Source organism: Lissotriton helveticus, chromosome 1_1 (genome assembly GCF_964261635.1).
Source record: "Lissotriton helveticus chromosome 1_1, aLisHel1.1, whole genome shotgun sequence".
Classification (NCBI taxonomy): domain Eukaryota; kingdom Metazoa; phylum Chordata; class Amphibia; order Caudata; family Salamandridae; genus Lissotriton; species Lissotriton helveticus.
Genome location: NC_136057.1, coordinates 835674014 through 835701497, shown reverse-complemented (window position 1 = coordinate 835701497; position 27484 = coordinate 835674014).

Below are 27484 nucleotides of genomic sequence, written 5' to 3'. Positions count from 1 at the left end.
GTTAAATAAATGTTGCATATGTCGTGCTTCAATTAATATTTGCAACTAGGCATTTATTATTATTACAACACACCCAAAAATGGAAAGACCAAAAATAAAAATTGCAATTAGTTCTAATCAAAAATGGATTTTACATTAATAGAAGAGAGACCACACAGAGAGAGTTGTTTCATGCACCACTGAGCACCCCCGGGCATAATGGATGAAAGGAGGCAGACTGGGTGCAGGCCTATGGCACAAAGCACACTGCCTGGCTTCAAAATGGCCCCTAGACCCCCACCCCCACCCACATGGCCAGGCCCTGGACCAGGCTTCAAAATGGCCCCAACCCACATGGCCAGGCCCCAACAACACGCCGAAAATCAAACATCACACAGAAATCACCACAATCCAATGCCATCCATGCCCTAAATGATGTGTAAATTGAAGAGACCCCACGGAAAGCTTTGGTCCATGCACCAGCACTGACTACCCCTGGGCATAATGGAAGAAAGCAAGGCAGACTGGGTGCAGGCCTATGGCACAAAGCACACTGACTGGCTTCAAAATGGCCCATTGACCCCCACCCACATGGCCAGGCCCTGCCTGGACCAGGCCTCAAAATGCCCCCCCCCCCACCACATGGCCAGACCCCAACAACACCCCAATAAATCGAAAAACATACAAAAATCACCACAATCCAATGCCCTCCGTGCCCTAAATGATGTTTAAGTTCAAGACACCCCACAGAAAGCCTTGGTCCATGCACCAGCACTGACTACCCCTGGGCATAATGGATGAAAGCAGGGCAGACTGGGTGCAGGCCTATGGCACAAAGCACACTGACTGGCTTCAAAATGGCCCCTTGACCCCCACCCACATGGCCAGGCCCTGCCTGGACCAGGCCTCAAAATGGCCCCCACCCACATGGCCAGGCCCCAACAACACCCCAAACAATCGAAAAACACACAAAAATCACCACAATCAAATGACATCCATGCCCTAAATGATGTTTAAATTCAAGACACTCCACAGAAAGACTTGGTCCATGCACCACTGACTACCCCTGGGCCTACTGGCTAGTGTGGCTTTACACGCACCCCAAAATTTAAAAAAATGTCCACTTATAACAGTGAGCTATTCAATTTCATGACATAAATGATATTTAATTTCAACAAAACTCACAGAAACTGTTGTATCATGGACCCATGACTAACCCTGGACCTACTGGATACTGTGCCTACCCAAAATATATTTTTTTAAAGTTGTGAAAAAGTTTGAAAATTGTAGTTGCAGCAACTGCAATGCCCCAAACAAACAACACCAACTTACTTTTAAAATCTCAAATCCAAAAGTAATCCAAAAGTGATCCAAACAAAAAGTCCTCAAATACAAATATCCAGCAGCTGCCACAAAAAGTAATCCTTTCAGCTCTAGATCCAAATGGAAAGTGACCAGGACATTTACAAAGCACTGGGGGGAGCCTGCTGGACAGGAACAGGAAGTTGGAGACTCTGGGGCACTTCCTTCCTCCCACCCCCCAAAAATGGACTCCTTGCACAAAAAAGTGCAGCCAAATCATCATTTTCAGAAGATGTATGCTGCCTGCGGTAGATTTCTTGTGCAGAATTGCAATTTTTGCAAGTTCGGGAAAGCGAGCTGTTCAAATCTCCCGCTGGTAGTTAGCTGCGCGTCGCATCTACGTGTTTGCAATTGTTTACTCCGGCGATGCGTGATCGCGGGCCCTTATGACATAGTCACATTCTCAAACTCTGGCAGTGCAAGATGGTGGGCCGCTATGACGTACTCGCGGTGGAAAAGTCGCGCGCGATCACGTAGCCAGATCCAAAATGGCGCAGCACACGCAAACCGGGAGGAAAAACAACTCAGCGAACTCAGAATCACTGTAAGTCAACGCCGCGCGCGAGAGATTGTATTTTTGAAGCGCAACCAAGCAAAAAAATCCGCCAGCTTGCGAATTGCAAATTCTTTGGCAAATTTGCGCGATTCGCGGACTGCGAAATTGCCAAAAATTTGCAAATTCCACGAGCGTTTTGGAATCTCAGCCCATACTTAAATATTTCCCAGGCACACGCCCCTCCCAAGGGCCTCTTTAAAAACAAGTGCAGGAGACTGTACTTGGTTTTTTTGCCACCGATTTGCGGCTCCATCACAATTTTACAGCAATATTTTCTGGGGAAGTGTCTTTGCCCTAGCAGGGTAAACTCAGGACCAGGATTAGGGGGTCAGTGTATTTCTACCCTGCCCCCTTCTCTTTTTCTTTGTTTTTCTGGGACTCAGCTAAGGATGATTCCCAAGACAGCTGGCAACACTTCCTGTTTGAAGTGTTGGCAGCCAATCAAATTTCAGCACATGGATTGTCACATCCTCAGAGGATCCACATCCCTAAATATATAAATTTGAATTCCCTTTAATTTCTCAACAACTACTAAACAGATTTACACCAAAGAACAACAAGCATTATCTGAGGAACAAAATCTACCTTTCTGCCAAATTTGGTGTAATTCCGTCCAGCAGTTCAGACTGTAGTTATGTTCAAAACCCCTGTGGGAAGTTACATGGAAAAACACTTTTCTGACCCCCCCCCCCTTTTTCTTCAGAGTCACCTGGGTGGGCACTTTTTTTTTGTAAACTTTCATGAAGATTCGTGAAACGGCGCTAAAGATATAGACAAGTCAAAAATGCTTTTCCTATGGAAAAATTACCCTAACTATAACTACCTACTGCTGACCGCCACTAGGAAATATGTATATACGTTTCTGTATGTCTGGGGACGTGAGTGGCTGTATTGTGAATGAGTGGGTACGTGAGTGGCTGTATGGGTGAGTTAGTGGGTGTGTGAGTTGCAGGATGAGTGAGCGGATGTTTGAGTGGCTCAATGGATGAGTGATTGGTTGTGTGAGAATGCTGTTCGGGGTCTGTGAATGGATTTGTAAGGGGTTGTGTGGGAGTGGTATATGAGAGGTGGTGTCAAGGTGTAAGTGGATGTGTGAGTGGTTATGTGGATGATGTCATCAGTGATATCATCAGTGATGCCATTTGAAATGTCATTGGTGATGTCATCAATGTTGTCATGAGTGATGTAATACGTGAGGGCCTAAGCCGTGCATTTTGGGGCCATTAGTTATAGTAAGCTCAGGTAACTATAACTGCTGAATTTCTCTGGTTTTGTACAAGTGAAATGTGAGCCTAACTGTAACGTCCCTGTAACATTGTGTTTATTTCAGGGAATTTCTCAGATTTTCTTTTCTATTTCTGAGCTATAATATCCCTGTAACCTTTGTTTTTTTTTCAATGAATTGCTAAGTTTTTTGTTAAAGTTAATCCCTAACTTTGACGTCCCTGTAACCTTTTTTTCAGTGAATTTCTACATTTTAATTTTTTTTATTTCACAACTGTAAGCTCCAAACTTTAAAAATAAGTGTGCAAGTGGGTGCAAGAGTGTCTCAGTGGGTGTGTTACTGAGATGAGCTTCTCAATGGGTATGTCTGTGTGGTCTGGGAGTGCCTGCACAATTGTCTCACTGTGTGTGTGAGTTGGTGCGTGTCTGAGTGGGGATGTTAGTATTTGAGTGGATTCATACGTTTTTAAGTAGGTCTTGGAGTGAGTGCATGAGTGTCTGAATGAGTCTATGAGTGGGTGCATGAATCTCTGAATGGGATTGTGAGTGGGTGCATGAATCTCTGAGTGGGTTTGTGAGTGGATGCTTGTGTATCTAAAAGGGACTGTAAGTGAGTGCGCGAGTGTCTGTGTGGGTCTGTGAGTGGGTATGTGAGTCTCTGAGTGGGTAAAGGAGTATCTGAGCGGGTCTAAGAGTGGGTGCATGAGTGTCTGAGTGAGTGCATTGGTGACATCAAGAAACCAGAGACATGGTTGATGCCTAAAAATTGGGGGCCTGATTCACAAAAGTGATCAGAGACGAAATCCTATTACAACTTTCAGTATTCACAAAGCGCATTTAGGAGTAGTAAAGTTAGGATTTTGTCTCAGTTAAACCTAAGTTTTGGTCTTAAGCTTAACTTAAGACCAAAACTTAGGTTTAACTGAGACAAAGTTTTGGTCTTAAGTTTAAGTTTTGGACTTAAGTTTAACTTAAGACCAAAACTTAGGTTTAACTGAGACAAAGGTTTGGTCTTAAGTTTAAGTTTTCATCTTAAGTTCAACTTAAGACCAAAACGTAAGTTTAACTGAGACAAAGATTTGGTCCTAAATTTAAGTTTTGGTCTTAAGTTTAGTCAATTCAAGAGATACTTTATTTCGGCCTAAGAAGGCCATAAAAGCACAGATAAAAACATATAAACTACAATACAATTAGTGCAACTTATCCAACATTAAAAGACATACACATTAAAATATTTGACCAGTAATTCATAGGAATTATATCATATAATAAATATTCTAAAAAAAAGTGCAGGTATCTCATTCATATTGAGTAAAATATATTTTTTTAAATAACCTTGAGTCACAGTTGGGAAGTAGGGTCATTTGGTTTGGGTTGCCCTTTCTTTAAAATTACTCAACGTATGCACCACATTGAGAACAGATACTGAATATGCAATGGGCATACTATCATATTTAAGGATCCTAAAGGCCTGTGAGCAGTGGGAGGTTCCAAGGTTCTTACACAGCTGTCGTAGCCAGCGATGTCTTGCTACCTTATATGCTGGGCAGAAAAACAGTACATGTAGGTCAGTCTCTGTACAAATATTGCATGTCGGACAGTCTTTCGTGGAGTCACCCCCGCCACTTATGTGTGAGAGCATGCAGGGGAAGTGTACCATGCCTGAACTGCAAATATAGTTTCTTAGCAAGAGACGGATGCATATCGTCTATGACAAGTTCTAAACTATATTGCAGTTTAACTTCTGGAAAGGATGTTGTCAAGGTACCAATCCTGGAACTCCCCCAGCAATAGGGTAAGATTATACTCCTTATAGTTCTTTATCAGAAACTTCCTAGGTATTAACAGACAGCTGTCTTTGAACTAGCCCATAAATCTACCATTCCCATGGATATTAAAGAATTCTTGATGTGAGCAAGCCAAGATATTTTGCTTGCTCCATTTAAATGTTCCACTTCCTTTAATTCCTCTCTAAACATAGATAGCTCTGGGGTGCTCCATAGGCAGCACCAATATGAAAGAGGTCTAAGTGTGACCTCTAATGCAATGGGGCTAACTCCAAGATCTATTTGGAGTGGGGTGAGCTGTGTGCTTTTAGGGAGTCCCAGAATTTGTCTGAAGAATGAGTCCTCAATCTTGGCAATTTGTTCAGATGGCCGATGGCTCCAAAGTTCTGCCCCATACAGAGCAGCTCCTCTGGCTTGTGCCTTGTTTATTTCCAGCACCGGCCCCATCTTTTTGGGTGCGCACTTCCTCTGCAACTTTGCTAGCTCCCTGATGTTTGAGCTTATTTTAAACAAGCCTTCTTGATTTGAACACCCCATTTCATTTTCTCATTTAGGGACAGTCCCAAGTATTGGCATACAGGGACCTTCTCTAGAGATTCCCCATCTAATTGGGGATTTAGATGTTTTGAGTGCCCTACATTAAAAGCCATATATTTGGTTTTCTGGGTGTTGATCTCCAGGCTACTGTTCTTGCAAAATGAGTGACCTCTGTATGCCCATAGGACATTGACAGCAGGAGGGTATCATCTGTAAACATTGAAGCAGGTACCTTTGGGGCCGGCCAACTTAAGAGCATCTATGTCCCCTCCTGCTTTCAAGGCTCCCACCTGGCCATTAATAAAGATACAAAAAAGGGTCGGGCCAAAACACATCCTTGCCGTACACCTCTCTCTATCGGTATGCGGTCAATGAGCTCTCTGTTCTTCCCATATCTGATTTGGGCAAAGTTATGTTCGTGTAGTCTTTTCAGAATGTGGCATAAATACAGATGGGCTACCAGGTCTAATAAGATAGCCCATAATTTCTCCCTGGGAACTAAATCTGATGCCGATTTTAAGTCCACAAAGATCATGTAGAGGCTGCCACCATCCAAGAGCACTGTTTTCCAGTGCCATAGTTGCAACCTGAAAACTTGATCGATTGTGGAAATGTTTGCCCTAAAACCGGCCTGGTAGGGACTAAGAATGAAGAATTCCTCCATCCAATTCTGTAAACAGTCCAGGAGCACTCTGCCCAACATTTTCTGCGTGACATCAATAAGACTAACGGGCCGATAATTCGCAGGTTGGAGGGGTGATCCCTTTTTGTAAATTGGGATAATTTCTGCCCCTAGCCATGTTGTGGGAATCTCCATTCACTGGAGAATAGCATTGAATACAGTCCATAGGTACCGGCTCCAATGCTCGGTTCAGTGAGGTAGAGGTCACCAGGGATCTTATCTAGGCCCGGAGCCTTTGCAGGGATTACTCAGCCAATAGCGGCCGTTATCTCTTTAAGATACATTTTGGGGGTACCCAAAAACAGGCTTTGAGTAACAGCTTGCCCTGAGTCACCCTCCACCTTGGAATAAAGAGACCGAAAGTGGGCCTTCCAGGCTTCAGTCCCTAAATTTGATTCCATTGCTAGTTTGTCCTCTTTGGAGTCTGTATTTATTAGATTCCAGAAAGTCCTCATATCCCTACTAGTTGGAACGTTTCTCATGCTCTCCCATTTTTCTTCTTCCCAGTTTCTTTTAGCTAACTTAATTGTGTTTTTGAAGGATGACCTATTGGCCTTGATTACCGCTCTATCATTTGATTTAATGGCTGCGACAAGGGTTTTTTTTGCCTTGAGGCAGTTGCCATCATACCAGCAGTGCCTGGGTGCTCTCCCTTCCTTTGTTTGAGATACATGGGAGAAGTTATCAGCCAGTGCCACCACTAAGTCTTAGTGGTTTTCTGCGATTTCAGAAAATGGATAATTGAAATCAACAAGCTCACCCAATTGTTTTGTAACCACCAGATGTTGGATGATGGTTCGATAGAGGGAGGCTAGCCTGTCATGGGATTGGCAAAATGCATCCCATTTTACCCTCCTCCTGCAACTAGATAAAGTAAGCCCAGAGGTATTTTGATTGGCCCTTGGAGGTACCACCGATATATGGCAAGGCCAATTCTAATATCAAAGCATTATGATCACTGTGATATCTAGGCACAATCTTAAAATCAATTATCCGGTGTCAAGATTTAGTATTCACCAGAATGTAATCAATAATAGAAGGACAACCCGATCTGTTATAGGTAAAATTACCTGGGGATTCAGATTTGAGGCTGCCCATTGCATGCCCTGAGCGAGTGATTCAGTGAAAGGGTGTTCATCTGTATAACCAGTGGTGTCCATTCCTGAGTTGGCGGTGCATTGGCCTCCGACCACAGGCGGTATTAAAACACTGGCGGATTCTGAATTCTAATGGGTTGAATTTAGGTAGACCTTTATTCTCCTTTATTCTCCTTTAAAAGGTGTGCTAACTTGAAAGATCTGCTGGTACATACCAGACCAGACCTAGCACATCACAAGTGAGTAATACTACTACACCGGGCAGGCTTCCCTCTGGTCCGAAGACCCACCAGATGTAGGTCATGCAGTGTCTGTTACCTCACCAACAATACGAAAGAGAGAGACGTGGGACTTATCTACCCATGGCAGCAGAGATCACAAACCAACTGCAACTCAGAGTATGTGATCTACCTTATCACCTGCCCCTGCCATATGCAATATGTAGGTATGACCAGTCATAAGATCAAGACACACATAGTGGAGCACCACAGTATGATCAGGTGTCAGAAATACAACACCAAGTTGAGTACTCACTATCTAGAACAGCGTCACACTATCAACGACATTAGGTGGACAGTGATAGAAAACCCACCTCTGAACACTGCAGCTGGAGACAGGACTAGGACCCTACTTCTCCAAGAGCAGAAATGGTTGTACTGCCTCAAGAGCCACATACTTGGCCTGAACGACGAGATACCTTGGTATTCCCTCACTAGATAGGGTACTTGCCATTAGCACATGTAGGACACGATCCCGATGTGGACCATATACTAACTTCTGACTTGTGTGTGGAGAGGCTCCTCTACACAGGAATGTAGCTCTGGGACTAACAAAATAAATATAAAATACCCTCCCCTTCTGTGAGTGAGTACCTAAGAGGCACCATCAATGACAGGATATGGGGTTGATACCACTACCACTATTCGATTACTAAATAGATAAACTTTATTAGGCAATCATTTTCCCTCTCTACATTTTGTCCAAAGAGAACCCAGTTTGATTGCCAAAACAGATCAATCTTTCAATCCACCACTGTTTTCCCTGAAAAAAGAACGAACCATAGGTAGTCAAGTGGTGCAAACTTACATACCTTCTTCTAAAAGTAAAATTACATTGAATCAGTTATGGAACATGGCACCACTGGAAGGTCACCCACAAGTGTGGAACATGTGTAAATTGTTCTCAAACATTGGAAGGATCCATCTTTGCACACAAATACTTGAAATGGACACATAATACTTTATCCAACTTCAAAAGAAAAAAGGTGGTGTATGTGATCCAATGTCCATGTGACAAACTGTATATTGGAAAAACAAATCAAGAGGTACGGCAAAGAATCACACAACATAAATCAAGAATTTGACTAAATGTTTTGTCAGTGCCTTTGGAAACCATTTGATTGAAAAACAACATCGGGAAACAGATTTACGATGGACATTCATGGCAGTCATACAGCTGGATACAACTGGATAACTGGGGTGGAGACCTTGAGAGGAGATTAACTCAGAAAGAGATTTACTCAGTAAGAGGTATACCTGATTTTGTATTTCAATACAGTGATGGAAGGTCGAAACAAAATTAATGTAATGTAATGAGCCTAACTTCTGAGCAGGTAAGAAGATTGCTCCAGTACCCATAGATTGATAAGTAGCCCTCTCTTTAAAAAGTTAATTTGCCCAAGTGAAACAAGAATTATGTAGCACTATTCCCCCAGAGGTTCCATTTATGATGTGCTTGAGGTATCTGAGTGGTGAACTATACCGAATTTGACACTCAATTTCTTTAAATTGATGAGCAACGTGTATTTGGTCCTGAAACTTTATTTAAAAGCCTCATTTTATTTCCTCTGAAATTCAATTTTTTTAAGTCCAATTTTTCCAACTGTATGAGACTCAGTGCCCCAGAAGGCTTTGTCTTGGTATTCCAAGAGCCAGCCCCATGTGACAGAGTCCTGGACCAATCAACGCAGGATGATGATACCATGCTAGCAATTTGCCCAACCGAATTCTATTCACAAGCTCCTGGACTAGTTGCCGGCTCATGATTCTGCGAGTGGACCATAGATTATGGAATAAGGAGAATCTCATTTGGTTAGTCAGATCTACAATATTTGGTTGCAGATATCAGTATGTTGTGGATAAAAAAGGAACTTAGCAAGCCGCATTGTCAGTATCTTTAAATAGTAAACAAAACCGCACACAACCAAGGATTCGGGTTTTCGGCATACTACCCAAAAAATTAGGGTTACAGAACAATGTTTAATTGAGGACTTATTTTACACATTGTTTGAGCACTCCAACAAAATCAAACAAGGGGTACTAAGGAGTCAGCAACTGAGTTAATTTTGAATGCATGAACGGACAACAATAACATCAGCGAAGTATGTGCATGAATATCTTTACAACAAGACAATAGTTATGTTTTCCTTTGAGTTCAGAAAGAATACGCCAGGTTGCCCCCAGTAATTAGAATCACTTTGGTGGTGAAAGGAAGTCTTTGTGAAGACAGTAACTGAAGGTGTAAAATGGATGGAGACTAACCCCAGTACATTTTTTAGACCGTTTTTAGCTTGATGTGCCGCAGTAGAATTGTCTTGGATTGGGTGACGTAGTCATTTGTGCTTTGGGATTGTAGGTCGGATTTGTTTGCCATGTAAGAATAGGGAAATAACACAATTGAGTTGAGGTAACAGTGGGTGGTCCTAAGATCTTGCAGGATTAAATCAACCATCCAATTTAGAATTCCCTGATGTGTGTTTTAATGTTTTTTGATGTACTGTGTGCTAGTTCTGAGTTCTGATGAGAACCTATATATCGTGTAAGGTTCGAAATGTGTTGAAACATTCTCAACCCAAAAGTATATGCCCTCAATAAATGGTGGAACATCGGAGGATGAGAAATATTATTTGGCCATTCCATTGCTCAAAAAACAGTATGGCATATTGTGGTTGAGTAAGCCCATTAAAGAGGAGTAGCTCATTTGAATGGACTAATTACATATTCAAACCTCTCCTTTTGGGCAATTAAATTCAGAACTGTTTCATTCAAATGTTTGCTATATGTTAGTTTGTAACAATTTATATGTAGAGTGTGTGTAATGTTGGTGGGTAATTGTAATGTGATGTTTTTGGTGTTGTCTATATTTCAATGTGCATTTAAAAATGTTTTTCTAAAAAATTGTTTCTGTTAAATGAAAAGAAGAGATTAAAGTTGATCACTGGTATTAAATATAGTGACCATATAAAAGAATATCGTTGAGTCTCAGAGTGAGTATTGGCATGTTGTTTGGTGTTCAGCACTTGCTAAAAAATGGGATTTTCAAACACACAATTTAAAATCCACTTTTCTTAAATTATGTATTTTGTAACCCTATCCATGCTTATGATGAGCCCAGCTCGTCATGAGGCACAGTGGAGCTGTGCTCATGACGAGCTGGGCTCGTCATACCGGCCGCGGCACTCCCCCGCGCAGCCAATTCCATGCCCGTGTGGTGGTTCTATTGCTGTGGGTGGAGTCATGACGAGTTAAGCTCATCATGAACCCAGCTCCACTGGGCAGCATGATGAGCTGGACTCGTCATGAGCACCGCTGCGCACGCACGGCCCCTCCCCCCTGCACCGTGGGGAAATTACCCCCCACTGCGAAGGGGTTAAATTCTGAGCTCAGGGAGCCCAAACTACTATCTCTTTCCAATTGAAAGTCACTCTTGTAAGATGTTACGAAGCCGCTCCAATGGAAACCTATAGGAGATTTAGTCCTTGCAATAGTGAAAAAGGCAATTGGCAGTATTTCACAATCAGAACATATAAGACACCCCAGTGCATGTTATACCTTTCACGTTCGCTGCACCCTGCCGATGGAGGTACTTGGACCTACCTTAGGGATGCCTTACATTTAGCAAAAGGGAAGGGCCTGGAAAGTGGGTGTAGTTGCCAGGTCAACATGGCAGTTTCAAACTTCACTTGCAGACACTGCAATGGCAGGCTTGAGGAATGTTTACAGGACTACTCACCTCCACATTCCATGATGCCGGAGAACAGAGAACTGCTATCGACTGGATCAGCTCTTTCCTCACCGGACAAACCCAAAGAATCAGACTCCCACCTTTCCTCTCCGAACCCAGAGAGATCAGATGTTAAGTACCCCAAGGATCATCGCTCAGCCCCATGCTCTTCAACATCTACATGGCCCCCTCGCCGCCATCGCAAGATAGCATGGACTCAGCATAATATCCTACACCGACAAAACCCAGCTCATCCTCTCCCTCACGAAGGAACCCGATACCACCCGATTCAGCTTTCAGGAAGATATAAAAGGCGTTGCTTCCTGGATGAGCAGCAGCTGTTTTAAGCTCAACTCGGAGAAGACAGAAGTCCTCATCCTCGGGCCCACCCCCTCAGCATGGGACAACACTTGGTGGCCCACCGCCCTGGGCACCCCCCTCACAACCACAGACCACACCTGCAACCTCGGCATCATACCCGAATCCTCCCTCAGCATGACCCAGCAGGTCAACGCTGTCTCCTCCACATGCTTCAACACCTTCCATATCCTCCGCAAGACCTTCAATTGGATCCCCTTGTGAATCCAAAAAAAAAGGCACCCACGCACTCATAGCCAGACGACTGGACTACGGAAACGCCATCTACGCTGGATTAAACAAATCCCTGCTCTGAAGACTCCAGACCATCCAGACCACCTCTGCCAGACTCGTCCTCTGCATTCCACGACATGACCACATCACCCAGCACTTACGATACCTCCACTGGCTTCCCCTCAAGAAGAGAGCAACCTTCAAGGAGCTCACTCACGCCTTCAAATCCCTTCACAACACCGGACACTGACAACTCAATGAAAGAGTCTCCTTTGGCATACCCAGGAGAAACCTCCGCTCCGACGATCTCGCCTTCGTCGAAACCCCGTGCATCCGCAGAGCCAGAGCTGGTGGAAGAGCCTACTACTGCATGACGGAAAAAAACCTGGAAAGAGCTCCCGCTCAACATCAGATGTTCCCCCTCTCTGCACACCTTCTGACTCTTTTGCTGAATCAGAGCTGCATGCCCCCCCTGCACCTTGAGACCCTCATGGGTGAGTAGCATGCTTTACAAATCCCTGATTGATTGATTGACTACTCATGTGGGTGGCACAACCAGTGCTGCAGGCCCACTTTACAGGGAATTACAGGCCCTGGGACTTGTCAGTACATCAATTATGCCAATCATGGATAACCAATTACCAATACAATTTAGACAGAGAGCATATGCACTTTAGCACTGATCAACAGTGGTAAAGTGCCCAGAGTCCTAAAGCCAACAAAAAGGTCAGAAAAATGGGAGGCAGGAGATAAACATGCAAAACTGGACGGGTCCTACACTGCGGCTCTTAAACCTTTGTTTCACAGCTCTTGCTGTGAATGTTCAACAATTACAGCCACACACAGGGTCATGTCTGGTAAGTATTTAATGTGCACAACAACATCTGTGAAAGGAGGCTGGTTCTCCCTGGGTTCAGTCAAACTGCTTTTCTTTGTTCAGTCAAGCCAGGAAGATCTAGGAGCTCACCCTTCCTCCTTCTGATGCTCCAGTGATATTATGAGCTATGGGAGGGGAAAAGACTCCTGTGAGCCCTGGTGTACTGCTTCAACTTCTCTCATTCCCCTGCCTAATCCACATGGCCACATGGATGGTACTGCAGGGGTAAAAGAGAGGCAGAAGCTGCGGATGAGACATTTTAATGTTGAAAGTGGAGAGCCTATATCAGCGTTTATATGCTGCTAGTGCTCCACTTTCTTTAATAGAGCTCTCAAATTGTCAATGTTCTAAGGTTCTAATTCATTTAATATTTGATTTCTTTGAGGAACTGTTTAATGTTTTTTATTTAATTTAATGTAATATTTTTAAATTAATTATTATTCTAATTCAACATTCACAATAGTTCTGTAAATGTTTTATTTTGCTCAACATTTAAAATAGATATATAAAGTTAATTTGTCTTAATATTTAACATCAAATAGTTTTACAGTTTTTTTTTCAAGTTTAATAAACTTTTTTACTTTACACTAGGGAGAATTCCATTCACATATGAAAACTAGGCTCGGTGGAATTCATGAGATGTCACCCCACAGTATCACGTGGCGTTACATAAAAAAGCACGCTTCCACAGGGCAGAAAATGCACATTGTGTTGCTCCAATTTTAGCACCAGCAGCACGTGCCATGTGAACTGCACCATGTGTTGGGCAAGCATGTGGTCGGTTTGGTTCATCCAGCTTGCTTCTATATAGCTTTCCCACACGTTTCCTGCTCCTAGGGCCTATCCAACCTTATCCAGCCCATTCTGATCCCAATTCCACCTAGTGTTTGTTGCTTTATTTTTACTTGTTATAACTTTCCATTTTCTCTGTGAATTTATATAGTACAAAATTCACTAACCACTCACAGGAAAATGGAGAAAAAGTGCTCCGAAACAAGGCCCCCAGCCTTCCCAAAAATGTGCAAACTGTTACTCTTCGAAAAGACTAAAATGGTAAATGCAAAATAGGCCCCTATCACAACTCCAGGCCACCCACAATCAAATTTAAAAATTTAAGAAAAAACTAAACATTTAAAAAAATTGGTGCATGGCCTCTATTAAATAACAAACTTAGCCAAAAGTCCTTTAACTTAATTGAGTTTTCACAAAAACCTTATAATTCAACGGTACTTGCAGAGTACTGTTGGTACTTGTAGGAAAAGGAATCCTTTTCCTACAAATCCAAATGAACAAGGGATGGACAAAGCAATTAGAGGAGCCTTCTGGACAGTAAGGGAAGTTGGAGTCTCTGTGACTCTTCCTTCCTGTTAAAACATGAAGTAAAATTAAAACAAATGCATGTTGAGCCATTAAAAAACGACCTGACCCATCTAATCAGGTAGAATATCTACTAGAAAAAAAAATTTGAGTTGATTTTGCTGCAGCTCGAGTAGGGAATCTTCTCTAGAAGTAGGCCTCTTACGACGACTGCTCACGACCACCTGCGCCAATAAAATTTCACCAGAAGTCCTCATAGCAACTAGAAATCTCCATAGGGGTTGCCAAATCTTCCTTGCTTCCCAGCTTGCATTGTAAAGCCTTTTATTGTTCTTCTTGTCATCACGTTGCTCAAACAGGAAGAAATTCTGCTGCATTGCAATTGGCAGATTTTGATAGGAACTCCTCAGAGTTTCCAAAATTTTACAATGCCACTTGTGGAATTAAAATAGCAGAAACTTACTAATAGTAACTGTACACTCATACATTTGGCTCCGCCCCCTTTTTGAAGCGACAGAGACTTGTAAGCCTACATTTTGTAGTAACTTTCTACTTGGACATGGTGAATAGTCAACAATGTAGGCTTTACCTGCACTCTTCCCAGTCACTTCCAATGGACAGATATGGGTTCTTACCAACCACAAGAGATCCCAAGCTAATGGCATCATCATCCTCTCCTCCCCAATCATGCCAGCTGGCAACAAATCACTGGAGAAAAGAGACTGAATTACTTGAAGAATAATTGATAACCCTAGCCAAGAAAGGCAGCAAGTGTGCAAATTTCCCACTGCCTTCGGACAGGGTAGTAGCTACAACAAAGAGCGATAAAGGGGCTTGACTGTGAATCAGAATATGAAATGCAAGAATAGTTGATAACCCCAGCCAAGAAAGGCAGCAAGTGTGCAAATTTCCCACTGCCTTCGGACGGGGTAGTTCTTACAACAAAAAAGCTTGATAAATGTCTAATGACTAATGTTGAGGACAGCGATGCTCCAGTTTCTTGTTTTTGATGAGGTTGATAGACTGTTTCACATAACACAAAAGTTCATCGCAATAAATGCATAGAAATTTAAGTTTACCAAAATCAAGATCAACATGTGAGTATGGACTGTTTTTTGTAGATGCTGTTGCAGCAGTTGGTGTGCTTGGTGCAGCAGCAAGTGGGTTGTCCTGCAATCTCTGTGTTGCAGCTCAAGCAAAGTTGTTGGGGTGCAAGTTGTTTATGTGTTATGCCCACCTGAATGGGGTTGAAAACAGCGATGCCCCAGAACTTGGAGGCAGCAGGGTGCCGGCGATCATGTTCGCAGATGACACCCTGCTGCTGTCCAAGTCGCCAACGGGGATTCAGCGAGTTCTCAATGGTTTCGAGGCATTTTGTAAAGACCATGGCCTCGAGATCAATGCACTGAAGACAAAATATATGGTCTTCAACCCTCCATCTAAAACTCGCCCTAATCCGTACATTGGTGCTAACAGGCTAGAGAGGGTTCGAACCTTCGAGTACTTGGGAATCACCATAAACGAAAAAATGTCGTGGGGGCACCAACGGGAGAAATCACAACTAAAGCTGGCCCAAATAGCAGGTGGAATTATTAAACTGGTCACTAAAAATAAATCTTCTTCCAAGCCGGTTGGTCCCCCATTAGAGATCTACAGAGCACAGGCTAGGGGGGCGGTCATGTATGGAAGTGAACTCTGGGGCTACATGTGCAATCGTGATCTAGTAGCCATAGAGAATAAATTCATTAGACAGCTTTTATCACTTCCCCCTAGCACCCCCCTGTTGCCAATGAGACTTGACTTGGGCTTGAGACCCCTTGATGAAGATATGGGACTACGACCTCTAATATTCTGGAGCAGGATTTGGTCTGTACCAGAGCTAGCTAATTATAGGCTAGAACTGCAGGAAATTCTTACCCTCCCAAATGTTGGGAAAATTCCTTGGTTAAATTACATAAAGAAAGAACTAGGGAAACTAGGGTTATCCACCCTATGGTCTGACCCACTGTCATCATGCCCCAGGGTCACACGGAGGCAGCTCATTACCCAGTATCAGGAAAGCAAACTTGCCACATATCTACAAGGAACAGGCCTAGGCACTTTAACGGCATCATTTTTAATAACTAAGGACAGCTATAGGTTCGAAACTGTTTTAGATGTCATATTCCCAACAACTATTAGGAAGCTGTACCTCCAATGGAGGTATGGCAGTTTGCCATTACGTGCCTATACCAGTAAATGGGCCGAACCTTCCCCGACCCATTGCCCAGGGTGCAAATTCGAACAGGAAACTGATTTGCACATATTGTTTTTTTGTAATGCTTATGCACAGGCGCGGAGGAAATGGATTGTCCCAGTATGTAAAAACCTGGGTTTCTCTCACTGTTTGCATGCATACAGGGTCTTTAAGACCGACCTATCTGGGCATATAGTTTTTGCATTAGGGGATAGTTTGGCACAAGAGAAGATATCTTTTAGTTGGGGATGTATGACAACTGTCAAAATTATAAAGTTATGACATCGACAATACCAGTATGTTTAATGGCTGGCCCCTATATCTGTACATTGATCTTATATGTTTTAATATCTTTTTATATTTTAGCATTAGTTGTTCGAGATGTAATGTTATTTGTACCTTTTATGGCATATGTTGCCGAAATAAAGATCATGATGATGATGTTTATGTGTTGCACTATTTTTGCTGTGCCAAAGGAGTATTTTTTGGATTGATCATACCTTGAAAGAGTTGTTTGGCAAATTTTACAGGTTACCAATGGTTGGTGTGTTTCAGTTAGTATGTGTCTGGACTTCGCTGGAATCTTTAAGGGACATATTAGGGCTTTCATAATACAGAAATACTTTGTACTTAGTGACATCCAATTCTATTTTATGAAGAATGGTTGAATTCTACATCCGCCGTTAGGACTAGTGGGAGGGTAGCATTTCAAAGTGTTTGACAGGGTACACTACATGTGTCCATGCAGCTAAAGAAAACTTAGCATGGTAATGCATGGGCATCCTCTCACACAAAACCCAGCACTCAGCATTCAGGATTGTAAAAGCTTACCATAGGAGTGACTGATGAGTTTATATATGTCAGTGACAAAAGAAAAGAAAAACAAGTACGCTTGTTTTACATTAGAGATATACAGACTTGAAAGACTATGCATGTAAACCCATGAAATCTTTTTTGAAGGTATGGAAGAAAGCAGTGAAAGGGTGTTTAGAAGAAATACTGTCCAGCATAAAATGTGCATAATTGTTCTTTTTGTTGACTCTAACAAACCTTTCGGATTATGACCATGAAATAATGGTGTAACTATATCATAGATTCTATTGTCACATGTCTACCTTAGTGATAGTGGAATTTCCACTACTTTTTAGACTACCGTTGAACAATAATGTGTGGAGGAGCAGTATTGCTTGTTGACCTTCAAAAAGGAGGAAGATTTAAATTTATATTTCAACACCTTAACAAAATAGTTGCTCGATTTGAAAAAGAAAGTTAAGTAGGAATGTTAGAGGAAGTCTGATCCAACTCTAAAAGGTTTGTGCAAATCGTGACAGCTGAAGGAAGTGTGTCTCAACGATAAGCCGGACACAACACTAAATTGCAGGAGTAAGCAAAACATCTAATTAGACATCTTGCATGTGATCAAATTTTTACTTTAAAACATACATTTTGTACATTTGTAACCAGTAAAAGGTACGCAGGATGTTACATTTGGTTTTATAAATTCAAGGTGGACCCATCTGCTGCATTCGAAACATTGGGCCTGTTGGAAAGATAGTGAAAAGTAACTTGTTATTAACATTGCATTGTTTAAAAGTCAATAGCTTTTTTAAATGAAAACTTTATATGTATTAACATAGTAAACATAGTGACCTCTCAACACTCAGTGGGAAAGTGGTAATTAATCCATAATTAGTAAGAGTGCATAGCCAGCTTTCCAACATGGCGGACGTAACACTGAAAAGACCCTTGCAAATGCCTCAGTTATCTGAGTCATTCTAATATACACCCTGCATCAGACAAATGTGAACTGGAGACTTAATGTGTTCTAAACACCCCAAGGACTTATATCACTTAATTTTGATCTTCAGCATCTACACTCATTGGGGGTATTTACCATTAACTTTTGCACATATAATGATGAAGTATCTTGGTTGCAGATACCAAAATACTTTTCAACAGACTCTAAATGTAAAAAAAGATGTACATTAGCACATCATAACAGCAATGCTAACAATTAAACACTTATTTTGCAATATATCATGCATGTATCTAGGTGCTTTCAGATTCAGGAATAGAGACAGTTACAACTGCTGCAAACATATTCAAATGGCTTCACTACAAACATTATTGAAAATTCACAGCCATAATGACAATATCTTACTATACTATGTTAAAAAGTAATGAGATGTCTTTATCTATAAAAGATTTTCTATGAAAAAACAAAATACAGAATAATCCAATGTTCAGGACAACACTAGAGTGTGAGATCTTATTTATCATTGAAATGTTAAAGTCAAACGTGACTCCATTAGGTCCATTGCAATTTTCAGTCGATAATCCCCCAGAAATATTACATTAGTAAAAATCTGGGCAACTGGCTGCTGAGTTGGGTAGCATTCTGCAAACTGAAAACATAATAACAAATGTATACGTTGAGCAAAAGTCGAACCTGAATGTTAAAGCAATCATAGGTTTCAGAGCAGAGAATTTCAGTACACACATTGATGAGAAATTACTTAAAGGTAGGTAACTGTATTAGGAATGAAAATAGACATACATTTGGTCTTGAGAAACATATTTTTGAGAGGAAGGCATTGATTACCTGTAAAAATATATGAAAGGACATGACCTTCTAAAGAGGAATCAACATGTACATCATACGCTATTAGCCATAGTATACACAATTTACATGTAGTAGAAACTAGGTTTATCAACTATCCATTGGTCCGTTTTAAGTGACCAAAAAGAACTGTTGTATATTTTAAGGCTCCACACTATTGCTTCCAATTGTTTTTTACTGGTTTCTTCTACACATTCAAAACTATTTTCAGGAATACAGATTGACTAGATGTGGCAGATGGATAACATAGTGTACCTGATACAGGTGCTGAAGATGGAACAGGTGATGAAGATGGAACAGATCCTGAAGATGGAACCGGTCCTGAAGATGGAACAGGTGCTTTTGAATTATCACTCGTCGTGCTTCCTGCAAATTAATTTTGAAAAGTTTTGAAAAAGTAACATTTCTTAAAGAAGAAATTAGTTTAACAACATACCACAAATCTTTCTCAAACACAAAAAGTTCATCAGAAATACATTTCTTACGTTAATGTAGTTTGTAAAATATGTCGTGTGCAGAAAGACATAATCATGTACTGTTTTTCAACCTATTAACTTTTCACCCATTTAGGAGAGAATTACACCAGCCAATAGAACATCATTAATCTAGACATTGAAATTATGTGCCAATACTGAAAAAATTATATTACCCTCAACAGAGAATTTTTTAGATAGTCTACACAATCCATCCTTCTGGAATTTACTGAAACCATCAGGATACACTTAACAGTTTATATCATCCAGAAGCTCTTGGTACTAAGTGGCATCCATTTCTATGGAAAATGAAGATAAACGGGAAAAAATGTTAAAAGAAAAGCATTATAGATGTGAAGAACACATTTTACAAGCTCACATTCAAGAATACAGACATAAATGACTATAAAGGTGTGTGAATATACAATTAGTAAAAGAACTGTCACCCCGTCTTCACAGCTCAATACGCTCACAAAGTTTAAGCGAGGGATACAAAGTACAGTTCATACAAAGACACGGGTAAAGTCTGTCAAATGGATGCAGTTTTAAATCCTGACAGTTTAACAAAGGGTGCTCAGGCAGTAAAAAAATACTATCATGCAGGTACAATTTACAGCGGAGGCTGATGTTGTGACAGCTTTGTAGGAGAGTAGGGTCTGCTATCCTATGGTCACCCCAAATTTTTGCTTTTTGCTTCACTGGTTTATGACTTAATGTGGCTGTGGGCTTGCTAATCAGACCCACAGCCTGCTGTTCTCTCTTTAAATTAATGCCAATGCACATTAGGTGCATTACGAAATTGGAACTGGTTCACCTTATTGGCCCCTGTAACAGTGTACCCCAGGTACCCAGGGCATAGGTGCTTCCAAGGCCTACCAGGGGCTGCAGCACGTATTGTGCCACCCCTGGCCTGGCCTCCATATTTGACACAACTGGCTGATCACTCAGCTGGGGTAAGTCGGTGTAATCACCCCTTACTTAGGTGTAGTATGCCTATACCTAACCTAAAATGGACACATGTGTTCCTATCAGCCACTCCTATGGAAGGCCTTATCAATCCTGGAGGAAGAGTGCTTGGAAATATGTGAGATGGTGCTCTGGCATGAGCTGAGCCTGTCTGTAGCTTTCGGAACCAATTCCTTTAGCTGTTCCATGATACTGCCATACCATATACTCTTAAGTGCATTATGAACCTCGCGGTTAAATGCTATGCTTGGTTTGGCTTTATCAAAACAAGTCGAGTAAGATGTCATACGAATTGGAATACTACCCCCTCGCCAGTTCTGGCGACGGGGGTAGCATTCCACCCTTCTAGAGGGATACGACATGTACCTAACCTGAACCCCGGTTAAAGTTAAACAGAGCCTCAGCATCACAAAATGGATGCTGCCACCACAGACACAAGTCTGACCTCCTGCTGCTGGGAGTACTTCCAGCGAGGGCAGCTTGGACAAAGGGTTTCCTGCCTTGGGAGGTGCTAGCACCACCCCAGACAGGATTTTGTGTATTGGGTAGGACAGGGCTGAATAGAATCAGACATGCCTGGGGCACACAAGGTGTCCCTGTGCATATGCCAGTTCAAACATGGTGCTGGGGCTCTCCAGCCCCAGTCTTGGCGTGAAGCTGCACAAAGGAAAGGGGGTGTAACTGCCCCCCTTCCTGGTCCCACCCAGAGGAGGGACCTAGTAGGTGATCCGGCCCCTAGATTTGGAATAAGAGTAGGAGCTGTGTCCTAGGACTTCAGATCATCCTGAACTCGACTTGAAACTAAGAAGAAGACTGGACTTCAACATTCTGCTGCAAAGAAGACTGAAGAGAATCTCCCTTGTGGCCAAGGAGTGACCACCCTGTGAATACAGGCATCAACCAGCAACTCGACGTCTGCTTTGCCACCGCCTCCTGCCGGAGCCCGAGCCCAGAGCCCAACGAGACCCAGACTCCCAGACATCTCAGAGCCCGATCCACAGTCCCTGCAAAGAAGGGACCAGTGGAGGCACCGAGAGACGTGGGACGGGACATCTCGGAAGACCCTCAAAAAGCTGACTGCGCAGCACCTGAGGCACCCTCGATGCTGTGCTTTGGGGTTTGAGAAGCACCAACCCCGAGCAGCATTTGCACCGAGGATCAGCCCCCCAGCATCTCCACGATCTGCATGGGGCCCTTTTGCACTTTGCCACTTGACGCGCCATCCCGGTCACTTGCCACGCAGCTAGTGGCCATCTTGGCAACGAAAACTATGATTTGCAATGCTGGTCTGGTTGCTCCAGACTGGCCCTTGCTCCCCTGAAAAGGAGCACCCGCTCTGACCTTGCTGGTCCGAGTGTTAAGCTTTTTCCACTTCTTGCGTGGCTTGCATTATCCAAGGCCTGTTTGCTCCAATCAAGTTTCCGACACCGTCATCAGCTAGAACCTTTGTGGGACAGCTCGTGATCGACTCCTGGACGTCCTTGACTTCTTCGTGTCCATGTGGCTGCGGAGACAAGCTGCACCTCTTCACCTGTTTGCACCCGACATCGCCTAGTTCCATCCTGGTTCCACGGTAGTCACTGGCTAGTGACTTTGAACATTGTCCCCTCTGCTTTCAGGGCTTCACCTCTTCATATCCACCCTTGGATCCACCAGAACCCTCCTCGACGACCCGCCTGCAGCATCTTCAGCTCCAAGCACCATCGACGTGCATGACGAAACCCGACACAACTTCGCACCTGTGCACCCGCTTCCTGTGGGTGAGGTAACTCAGCAACGCCGGTGTTCCCACAATGGTATACACCTCTAGTGCCTGTGTCTAAAGTTTTATCCTTGTAGGTCCATCGGAAGGTTCCTGAAACACTAACTTTGTAACTTTTAAGCACCATTGACTTAACATTGGTGCATGCGTGCACTTTGAGCACTGCACCCGAGTCCCGCGGGCCTTTCCCGACTTCATCACTGCTAGTCTCGAACTGCTCCAGCGATTCTCCAGGACCTAGGCCTCTGTCCTTTCCCCATAGTGGTTCTTATACCACTATTTTAGTATATGGTTTAGGTGGCCCCTAGGGCTCATTCATATTGTGCAATTTTTGTATATTTAAACTGTGTTTTGTTTTAACGCATTTGCTTCTGTGCTCATAAAGAGTATAGGGGATATTTGTAGAAATGAATCTATATATATTTTCAATATATATCTGTGTGGTGTCCTTTCATTTGGTATTCAAGGGGATTGTGTATGGTAAAACAGCTTGCTTCACATGCCTTTACTGGGTTTAGCCTAAGACTGCTTTGTCCACGCTACTAGGATAGCTGGTCTATTAACCACTTGCACGCTAGCGGTTTTCCCGCTGTGCGCTGGATTTTCAAAATCAACATGTTGAGTGACGAGTTCACCTTGTCATCCGCACAGGGTAGGTAATGCTGATGACGAGCTGAGCTCGTCATCAGCATGGAAGGGGTTAAGGTTGACTTACAACCAATCATCATAAGAGTTGCTTGGCATGGTACAAGGTGATCACTAGAACTAGTGAGCATCATATACCAGGCCAACTTCTCACATTGGTGAGCAGCGGTTGGGATTTGAGATTGCTGTTGTTTTACCATTACAATCTTTGGAGAGTATCATTTGAAAGATCATACAGGTACCTTATCTGTACACTAAAACAAGACTAGTATACTTAAGTTCTACTGAACTTAGTTGTTGTAGAGGATAGGGAGTAGCACACCCTGACTACAACTACTAGATAGGTTTGGTAGGCAAACACCAGTGTAGGTAGATTGCAACATATCCACCCACACTAGAGCAATGTCTGGAGCAGAGGGATCCACTGGACCTATCTCTGTTGAGAGTGACCCTCCAAGGGCACCATCCAAATTTGCTATCTTTACTTTTAAAGAACTGAGGCAGCTGTGTTCCTTAAGAGGAATCAAAACGGGTCCTACCCCTACAGCAGGTCACCTCAGAGAGCTTTTAGACCAGTCTGAAGCTCTAAAGACTTCCACACCAGGCCCCTCAGGGACTGGAGATGGAGGCTCTCCCACTGAAGATGACAACACTGACCCCCCTGCCCCTGTCATCCAGATAGATGAGGAAGACCAGGTCACAGGAGATACTCAGCCAGAGGATGAGGAAGAAGAGGAGGAGGAGGAGGAGGAAAGTGGGTCTGAGGATGAGAGAAATAGTCAGGTGCTAGTCAGCAGGCTTAACCAGGCAAATTTAGCACATTTGGGACTGAAAGTGGGTCCAACCCATTCAGACCCCCAAGTGGACTTAACCAGGAGCAAAGGAGGAGAAGGAATCACTCAGGTGAGTCCAATGCCTCCCAAGCTTTTAGAGGTTCTCATGGACACTCCAGAAGGGAGTTGTCTAGCCCTCAGAGAAGGGAACATGAGGCCAAAATGAGAGAGGCTGAACTTAGGATCCAGAAGCAAGAATTAGAAGTTGCCCTGGCCAAAGAGAAGCTTGCTAGAGCAAGACAGCCTAGAGAGAGTGGATTAGGATCCACTGGTGGCAGCAATATCCAAAAGGATAAAGACAGGTCCTATGACAATAGAAACCTGAGTAAGATTGTGCCCCCTTACAAGAGTGGGGGTGACATCCACAAATGGATGACTGCACTTGAGAGAGCCTGCAGAGTACAGCAGATCCCTCAGGAGCAGTGGGCAGCAATCTTGTGGCTCTCCTTTGAAGGTAGAGGCCGAGACAGACTCCTCACAGTTAGTGATGGGGATTCTAGAAACTACCTGGTCCTGAAGAGTGCTCTGATTGATGGGTTAGGCTTAACCACTGAACAGTACAGGTTAATGTTCAGAGACACCCAGAAGACACAGACTCAGGACTGGTCTGAATTTGTTGAATGTGCCACTAAGGCTCTGGAGGGCAGGTTGCTGGGAAGTAAGGTTACAGACTATGAAGGATTGTACAATTTACTGATGAGAGAACAGATTTTAAATAACTGTCAGAACCAGCAGTTGCATCAACATTTGGTTGACTCAGATCTGACCTCTCCCCAAGAATTGGGAAAGAGGGCAGACAAATGGGTTAGAACCAGAGTTGAGCAAAAGAACCAGAACCAGGGTGGTGACCAAAAGAAAACAGACCAGAAGGGTGGGGAGCAGAAAGATAAAGACTAGAAGTCTTCAACAGGGCCCCAAACTAATACTGAGGGTGGGTCCCAAACTTCCAAGAAGAAGAAGAAGAAAGAAGGTCAAAGAAAACCCTGGCGTAGTACATGTAAAAACACCTCTCACTGGACAAGTGAGTGTAAAAAGGGTGGAGCCCCCAACACTGCAGCCCCTAAGGCACCTGCACCCACTAGTACAGTTGGCAGTGTTGGTCCACAAACTAAGGGGATAGTGGGTATCACCTTGGGAACTGAGGGAGATTCTGGCCTAGTCAGAACCCCTACACAGGCTGTTCTGATCTGTGATGTGGAGATTGATTTGTGCACTACTGTCAGTCCCAGTAATCTGGGCAAGTACAGACAGACACCTTTGATTAATGACAAAGTGGCTCAAGCATACAGGGACACATGTGCCAGTGTCACCATGGTGACACCTAGCTTTGTGGACCCGGGACAATACCTACCAGGTGATAATTACCTGGTGACCAGTGCCAGAAATGTCACTACTACACATAGTGTGGCACTTGTTAACTTTTCCTGGGGAGGGATAACTGGCCTAAAAAGAGTTGTGGTTAGTGCTGACCTCTCAGTTGAATGTTTGTTGGGCAATGACCTGGAGAACTCTCTATGGTCAGAAGTTGAGTACAGGACTCATGCAGAGATGTTAGGGATATCATCACATGTCCTTGCTGTGACCAGGTCACAGGCCAAAAAGTGCCTCTCTGAACCTCAGGTCTTGGATCCTGGAACAATGGACCTAGCACCTTCCAAGAAGAAGAACATGAGGGTAAAGGCTGTGCCTTCCCAACTGCCTACAAGTGAGGATCAGCCTTCACAGGAAGATGATCTTGAGACCCCTGAAGGAACTGTCCCTGGAGAGCTTGAACCTGATCAGGTTGAGTTTCTGGGGACAGGGGGACCTTCTAGGGCAGACTTGGGGCAGGCTCAGTTAACCTGTCCTTCTCTTGAACCCCTCAGACAGCAGGCTGCTGCTGAGGCTGCTGGGAATGCTCAAGGTACCCATAAAGTATATTGGGATGATGGGCTCCTTTATTCAGAGGGTAGAGACCCCAAGCCTGGTACAACCAGGAGGTTGGTCATACCTCTGCAATTTAGGGGCTTCCTCCTTACCTTGGCGCATGATATTCCCTTAGCAGGACACCTAGGCCAGAATAAAACTTGGGACAGACTTGTCTGTCATTTTCACTGGCCTCACATGTCTGAAGATACCAAGGAGTTTTGTCGCTCCTGTGTGACCTGCCAAGCCAGTGGCAAAGCAGGTGGTACTACAAAGGCCCCCTTGATACCACTACCTGTGGTGGGGGTGCCCTTTGAAAGAGTGGAGATTGACATTGTAGGACCAATGGATCCCCCTACAGCATCTGGGCACAGATTCATACTGGTGGTGGTGGACCATGCCACCAGGTACCCAGAGGCAATTCCACTTAGGACCACAACAGCTCCTGTTGTGGCCAGGGCCTTACTTGGAGTTTTCTCCAGAGTGGGGTTTCCTAAGGAGGTAGTATCTGATAGAGATGCCAACTTCATGTCAGGATACTTAACAGCTATGTGGAAGGCATGTGGTGTCAACTACAAGTTCACCACTCCCTATCATCCACAATGCAATGGGCTTGTTGAAAGGTTCAACAAGACTCTAAAGGGCATGATCAAAGGATTACCTGAAAAGCTCAGGCGAAGATGGGATATCCTTCTGCCCTGCCTTCTGTTTGCTTACAGAGAGGTCCCACAAAAGGGGTCAGCTTCAGCCCCTTTGAATTGTTGTTTGGGTACCCTGTAAGAGGACCCCTGTGTTTGGTGAGGGAAGGATGGAGTGACCTCTCAAAAAGCCCAAACAAGACATAGTGGACTATGTACTTGGTCTCCGCTCCAGGATGGCTGAGTATATGGAGAGGCATCCAAAAACCTTGAGGCCAGCCAAGAATTACAAAAAGCTTGGCATGACCAAAAGGCTGTCCTGACTGAGTACCAGCCTGGACAGAAGGTATGGGTGTTGGAGCCAGTGGCCCCAGCAGCACTCCAAGACAAATGGTCTGGACCCCATACAATCGTTGAAAAGAAGGGAGAGGTTACCTACTTGGTGGACCTAGGAACTCCCAGGAGCCCCCACAGGGTGCTCCATGTTAACAGGCTGAAAGCATATGTTGACAGGGCAGACATGGGCTTGCTCATGGCTACAGATGAAGGGCAGGAGGAAGAGAGTGACCCTCTCCCAGACCTGCTGACTCAGTACCCTGAGGATGGTTCAGTTGATGGTGTGGCCTTAGATGGCAGCCTCACTGAACATCAGCAAAATGACTGTAGACAAGTTTTGCAGGCATATCGACATATGTTCTCCCTGACACCCAGTCAGACTAACTGGTGTACCCATGTGGTGGACACTGGTGATAGTCTCCCTGTAAAGAACAAAATTTACAGGCAACCTGACCATGTCAGAGATTGTATCAAGACTGAGGTGCAAAAGATGCTGGAATTAGGTGGCATTGAGCCTTCAGAGAGCCCCTGGGCTAGCCCAGTGGTTCTGGTCCCCAAACCTCACCCCAAAGATGGGAAGAGAGAGATGAGGTTCTGTGTGGATTACAGAGGACTCAATGCTGTCACCAGGACAGATGCACACCCTATTCCAAGGGCAGATGAGCTCATAGACAAATTGGCTTCTGCCAAGTATTTGAGCACATTTGACTTGACAGCTGGCTACTGGCAAATCAGGTTAGCTGAGGAGTCTAAAGCCAAGACAGCATTTTCTACCCCAGGTGGGCATTATCAATTTGTGGTAATGCCCTTTGGTTTGAAAAATGCACCTGCCACCTTCCAAAGGTTGGTGAATCAAGTCCTTACTGGGTTGGATGACTTTTGCGCAGCATATCTGGATGATATTGCTGTCTTCAGCTCCACCTGGGAGGATCACCTGGTCCACCTGAAGGAAGTGCTAGAGGCTCTGCAAAAGGCAGGCCTCACTATCAAGGCAACCAAGTGCCAGATAGGGCAGAGTAAGGTTGTATACTTGGGCCACCTTGTAGGTGGAGGCCAAGT